The sequence below is a fragment of the Arachis ipaensis genome, chromosome B05 (genome assembly GCF_000816755.2).
Source record: "Arachis ipaensis cultivar K30076 chromosome B05, Araip1.1, whole genome shotgun sequence".
Lineage (NCBI taxonomy): Eukaryota > Viridiplantae > Streptophyta > Magnoliopsida > Fabales > Fabaceae > Arachis > Arachis ipaensis.
In genome coordinates this window covers 111090587-111097533 of record NC_029789.2, presented here as the reverse complement: position 1 = coordinate 111097533, position 6947 = coordinate 111090587, and the positions used below count along the sequence as shown (strand labels likewise).

The following is a 6947-nucleotide window of genomic DNA, read 5'->3' as shown; positions in this document are numbered from 1 at the left end:
AGAGGGTTCATTATTTGAGGAAAGGTTGTTGTAATTGGAAGGTGGTTTATATTGGTGAAATCCTTGAGGTGGTGTGTGTGGACTTTGCGGTTCTTGGGCGTATTGGTGTTGGAATGTTGGATATGGGTTGGGATCATATGGAGGTGGATGGTGGTAGAAGGCTTGTGAGTGTGGTGGGGGGCTATGTTGAGGAGGGGGTTCATATGCATATGATGGTTGTGGTTGGCAACCACAATGAGGGTCATCACACACATTAGGTTAGTATGCATAAGGATTAAGATTATACCCATAAGAATTCGAAGGGGATTGTTGCCAAGAAGGTTGTCCATAAGCTTGGGGCTCCTCCCATCTTTGATTTCCAAATCCTTGATGCACACCCTCATTGAAGCTTCCATTTCCTACAACATAGTTTAAACCACACTCATAGACAAGGTGATGAGAATTCATGGTGAAAGAGAAAATAAAAACAAAGGCTAACAAGAAATAAAGAAAACTAAATCCTACAACTAGCAAAATCCAACAACAAATTAAAAATCAAACCATTCACAATATATACAATAGCCAATAACATAGCACCATTGCAAATCCCTGGCAACGGCGCCATTTTGATGAGTTGGATTATTGTGATGGTAAAGAAATTCCTCAAATAAATGAATTTTCGTTGCAAGTATAATTCTATACCAACAAACAATCCTCCCAATCAAAAATTTGAGTTGTCACAAGTACAAACCCCGAATGAAAATTAACCGAAGTATTTAAACTCCGGGTCGTCTCACAAGGAATTGCAATAAAGTGTATGCTTATTAGCTATGAAGGGGGCAAGGGGTTTTGATTGATAAAGGGCAAGAAATTAAATGTGCAAGAAAGGTAAATCGAGCAAGCAATTAAAGAAAGCAATTAATAAGGTGAGACATTCATGGCAAGGGTTGAGAACATAGGCTTTCTATCCTAGTCATGCAATGATCAATTCATCTTATTTAGTCAACTCCAACAAATGAAAGAATGTATCATGTCATCTTCACATAAGGAGAATGTCAAACAAGATTAGTTAATCATGTCACAATAATAAACAAGAATTTATCTCATCACGTCATCCCCAATGATGGAAGAAGATATAGGTTATCTTTCATGAGAGAAAGTTTAACAAGACTAGCTAATCTCAATCCAAGTGTCCTAATTAACTCATTAATGGGATTAGCAAGAGATTAGAGTCAATGGAAATGATATTAACTAACAACTCTAGATCACCAACATAGGTTGGGTTTTTATGACTCAAGATTGCCTAATTACTCTTTCCAAGCCAAGAATGCTCAAAGTCTACTCTAAAGCCCAACCAAGCATTTTGTCAAACACTTGGTGGGTGTATAAGGAAAGCGTAATAAATTGCAAGAAATAGTAAAATCTAACAACTACCAATTGCAAGGAGAGTAAGTTCACAACTCAATTCATCAATAAAAAGAAACATCAACATCAAATTGCATTAAATGTAAATCAAATCCAACATGGGTTCATCATTACAAAAGAAACATAAAAGAGAAATTAACATTACAACTAAGAAAATCAAGATGTAGAAATGAGAAATTGTAAAAGAAACAAGATGAAATCAAGTAATTAATTCAAGATCCTAGACAATTTAACCTAATCCTAACCTAATTCTAGAGAGAAGAGGGAGCTTCTGTCTCTAGAAAACTAACTAAAGGCTCATGTTGACTAACTAATTGCTTCCCCCTAGCTTGGACTTCAATTCTGCATGATATACACTCAGAAACAAGTTGGGTTTGGGTCTAGGTAGCTCAAAAATTGCCCCCAGCATTTTTCCTTTAAGTGGGTCACGTGAGAGTATCGGCGTGTATGCGCCATGTGCGCGTGCGCGTCGATTGGCTGTTTCTTCATCCGCGCGTACGCGTCATGTACACGTGCGCATCTCTATGCGAAACCACTTCTGTGCGCGCGCGCCTACTGCGCGTGTGCGCCCATCAATGCATTCCCAATTCTTGTTTCTTCATGCATTCTCCACTTTGTATGCTTTTCTCCTCATTTCTTCCATCTAATACTTGCCTTATGAACCTGAAATCACTCATCAAACACATCAAGGCATCGAATGGAATTAAAGTGAGATAAAATCACCAATTTAAGGGCCTAAAAAGCATGTTTTTACACTTAAGCACAATTCAAGGGAGAATTACAAAACCATGCTATTTCATTGAATAAATATGGGAAAAACATGTTAAAGGCCACAAGATGTTTTCAACTTCAAGCTTCCTAAGTCCTAATACCTGATAGCATTATTAGAAAGTCTAATTTTTAAGACAAACTCAAACATGACTTGAAGCACCTTCCTATGTAACCAACCAAACCCTAGCATTATCAATGTACTTAATTTACAAAAGTGTAGATCTTCATCAACAATGAAGATTCTGACATAAGAAGATGATTAGAAAGAGAATGTTACCAATGGTGCTTAGAACCATGCTAAAGACATATAGCGGGTAAAACCAAAGCAGCTGTAGGGAAGAATCAGAAAATATGGAATATGGAGCAAGCATATTACAGGATATGAAGATTCTACACAAGGTTATTAAATCTAGATCATAAATTCACCAAAACAAATGTCAAATCAAATAGGAATCCTATCAAAATTTTCCATTGAACAAAACTTGAGACTCTGCCAATCATTTTAAAGGCCAGCAACAATAACTTGCATTTATCATGATGTAACTAAATTCACCAAATAATCAATGGAATCGCATGTTCAAATACATTATTCTAAACTTGTTAAATTTGATTTCAACCCTATGCAACTATATCATTAGTCCAAATAGTAACAAGATGTAAAAATAATTAAATTACCAAAGTTAGGTTTCCTTGAAGATCATCGAAAAGGACACGTTTCTTCAGCATCTTGAGCTTTTCTTTGCGCTCAACATAGTGGTTCCCTTCTCCTTCTTCTTCTCGTCCCTGTAATACTGCACATGCCCTGAATCACAGAACCCGCAGCAACAATGTACCACCGCCTTTTTTTTCATCCTCACCTTCACCATAACACAACCACCACCACCACTGGAACTCACGTGCATAGAAAAGGAAGGGCACGTGACATTCCTTAGAACGGCACCTGAAACCTCCATCATTGATGGTGAGAATTAATTAGGAACCAAATTCTCCTTTTCTCTCTTCTGTGGTTTCCTATTTGACTATGCTAATTAGGTTTAACAAACAGCAACTTCAGAATTTCATGATGAAAATAGTAGATACAAAAATTATAAAAATAAATATAATAATGAGAGAGAGAGACAGAGAGGAACTTACAAGAAGTTATGACAGCGACATGCTATGGCGACTGGCTCACAGCAATGGCGACCGGCAAAGACGTTGAAATGATGAGTCTGTGGAAGAAGAAGAACTTACATGCAGATTCACAAATCACAATGTGATAGAGTGAGAGAGAGAGAAGAGAGAGAGAGAGAGAGAGAGAGAGAGAGAGAGAGAGAGAGAAAGGAACTTACATGATGAGGATGGCGTGGCGGTGGGATTGGCAGAGGAGATGAAGAAGAAGAAGAAGAAGAAGCAGCTCTGCTCTTAGACGGAGGACGGTGAGCTTTCTCAGGAGTCGGAGAAGAAGAAGCTCTGCTCTTTGCCTCTCTTTGTGACTCCGTTCTGGTCTCTACTCTCGGGCATTAGAGGAGAAGAAGCGTCACTCAAGACTTTTATTCTCTAAAGATCTGGGGGTCAAATTATGGGAAAATCAGTGAAATGAGTAGGGATGTGGGAAGCAAACGCGGGAGTAGTTTTTTGTTGATAAAAATCGACGGCTATTTTGTCAATTTTAGTTAAAATAAAAACTAACATTCTATTAGTCTGTTTTATATAATAAATCTATACCATTCATTCAATTTAGGAAAGAAATCTCTGTCATCTAAATTTATCGACGACAAAAACTATCGATATTTTAATTATTAAAATAGACAACCAGTCCGTCGATTTTTAAAAAAAAAAATTCTTCAACCCCTATTTCATCGGTAATGTGACAATAGTAGCAAGGTGTTAAAAAATTGTCAAAATAATAGAAGACATTGTCGTCGATTTTAATATTTTATTTTTAATCATCCATTTTTCATTTTATTGATGACAAGCCGTAAAAAAATATCAATGGAAAACTTAACCGTCGATTTTTGACGTCGCTAATTACACTATTTCTTGTAGTGTTATAGCATCTCCTCTTCTGTCACTGATCGATTCTTTCAAGGAACTATACATCGACGTGAATGAACACATCAAATTAGAACACCTACAAAAGACACATTGATAAGTGAATATCTTATACGCTTTTTCATTGCATTTTCTTAGCATTTTATTTATATTTTATTTATATTTTATTAAGTTTTAGTATGTTGTGGTGAAAAAATTCCTTTTAGATGCTACTTTGAGTTTTTGAGTTTTTCCTATGATATTAGGAGATTTTTGGGCAATTTTGGCAAAGTCTTATTCAAGGACGAAGAAAGGATAGCAGATGCTGTCAAATCCTGACCTCCGTGCATTCCAACGAGCATATCTCGAGTTACAGAGGTCCACTTCATGCGGTCTCAACGGAATTGAAAAGTTAACTTTTAGAGATTTCCAACAATATATAATACTTTATATTTCTCTTCCAGAATCACTGCCCAAAACGGGCATTGAACGTCCACTTCTGGAGTTCAACGCCTAAAAAGGAGCAAGCCCCCAAGTTGAATGCCCAAAACTGGCGTTCAACGCCAGCCAGGGAGCAGGGACCAATGTTGAACGCGCAGAATCCAAGTTCAACGCCAGCCAGGGACCAGAAGCCATCAAATTCACCCCCTCTCCAAGTTGAATGCCCAGAACCTAAATTGGAAAGTGGATTTTAGCACTCCTTAACTTATTTCATTTTATCCTTGTAACTTTTAATTTTAAATTAGCATCTTTTAGGTTTAGCTTTTACTATTTAAAGAGGAGATCACCTAGGAATTAAGCACGCCTCCTAGAAAGGGAGGATCAGGCACATTACTTTACACCTTCTTTGTTTTCTCTATAAAGCATGAGTAACTAAACTCCCTGGTTAAGGTTAGGAGGTTTGTTTATCCTGTGGATTAATATGATTATTTCTCTATTTTAATATATGTTTGATTCCATTCTACGATATATTGTCGTTCTTCAACTAATGAATCTGGGGTGGAACGAGAGTATGATCCCTTATTCTACATGAATTCTTGCGAGTCCTAAACCAATAATTAATCTGGGCTAATTGGGATATGTGACATATAATCTCGTTAGTTATGGGTAATGAGGTTTCCGTGGCGCTAAGGCTAGAACATTGAGCTTCATTTTTCGATCTGGAAGATCTGACCTTGTGTGGCGTTTTGAGCAGGATCAAAGGAGAGTGAATTGGATGGGCTTCATCCTCATTCATATTAAATGACCATTGACAATGGCATTTGATATGGATTAGAGGAGATTAACTTGCTGAGACGACAGGAGTTAATCACTTACAGCTTTGCCGCCATAGAATGAATCATTCATTGTTAAAGTAGTCTGTAAGAAGTATTAATCCGGAAAGATAAAACACCTCCAAAGCCTTAACTGATTTCTCATTATTGTTTCTACATCAATTCTTTACTATTTTCTTTATTTTCTTGTTTATGCACATTCAACAACAACTATCTTTCTATTCGCCTGACTAAGATCTGCAGGATAACTACTGCTTGCTCAATCCAACAATCCTTGTGAGATTGACACTCACTTACCTGAGGTATTACTTGGACGACCTGGTGCACTTACCGGTAAAGTTGTGCGAGTTCAATTTCGCGCATCAAGTTTTTGGTGCCGTTGCCGTGGATTGTTTGTGATTAACAAACTACCGGTTATCTTGTTACTTAGATCAGGTATTTTTACTAGCTTTTGTTTAATTATTTATCTTTTTAATTTTCGGTCCTTATTTTTTCTATTTTTCTTAATTTTTGATCTTCAAATTTTATGTTTGGTGTATTTTAGTGTTTCTCTCTCAATTTTTTTTCGAATTTAGTGTCATTTGATTTTAAAATTTTTAAGTTTGGTGTTCCTTTAGTGTTTTCTTTTTCATTTTCAAAATTTAAAAAAAATACCTTTTCTTTGAAATTTTCGAAAATCTTTAAATTAAATCAGTATCTTATCTTTATTTAAATTCAAATTTTAAAATTGGTGTCTTCTTAGTTTTTCTTCTTTTTGAATTTCAAAATTTTTAAAACCCTTTCTTTTTAAATTTTAAATTTCGAAAACTTTTAAAGTTAATTCTTGCATTTTTATCGTATCTTTATTTAAATTCAAATTTTAAGTTTGGTGTTTCTTGTTAGTGATTTCTAAATTTTCAAATCTTATCTTGTTTATCTTTCCTAATGTTTTGATCTTTTACTTTGATTTTAAAATCTTGTTATCCTACTTTTATTTTGAATTCAAAATTTTAAAAGTTTAGTTTGTCTTTAATCTTTCTTTCTTTTAATTTTGAATATCAAAATCTTTATTTAATCTTTTCTCTTTAAAATTTTCGAAAATCTTCAACAACTGTTCTATCTTTATTTTTAAAATCTTTTTAATTAATTGTTTGAAGTTATCTTATTAAGTTTGGTGTTTCTTTAATCTTTCTTTCTTTTAAATCTTAATTTCAAAATCTTTAAATTTTCAAATTTTATCTTATCTTGTTTCCTTCTCTTGACTTTTTCTTTCTAATTTTTGAATTTCAAAATCTTTAACTGACTTTTTCTTTCTAATTTTCGAAAAGAATTTTAAAATCAAATCTTCTATCTTTATCTTCAAATCTTTTTAATTAATTTTTTTATCTTGTTTTAATTTTATAGTTTAGAGTTTCTTTAGTTTTTCTTTCTTTCTTTCTTTTTGAATTTTGAAAAATTTTAAGCCCCTTTTTTCTTATTTTTTATTTAATTTTACGAAATTTTTAA

General features: G+C 34.4%; 1 long non-coding RNA gene across 1 annotated transcript; it reads right to left on the bottom strand.

Moving 5' to 3' along the window:
* Positions 2299–3175, bottom strand: LOC110262958. Its single transcript, XR_002347970.1, has 2 exons — positions 2851–3175; positions 2299–2504 (listed from the first exon to the last, which is right to left on the bottom strand). It is a non-coding gene; the product is annotated as an uncharacterized LOC110262958 (long non-coding RNA).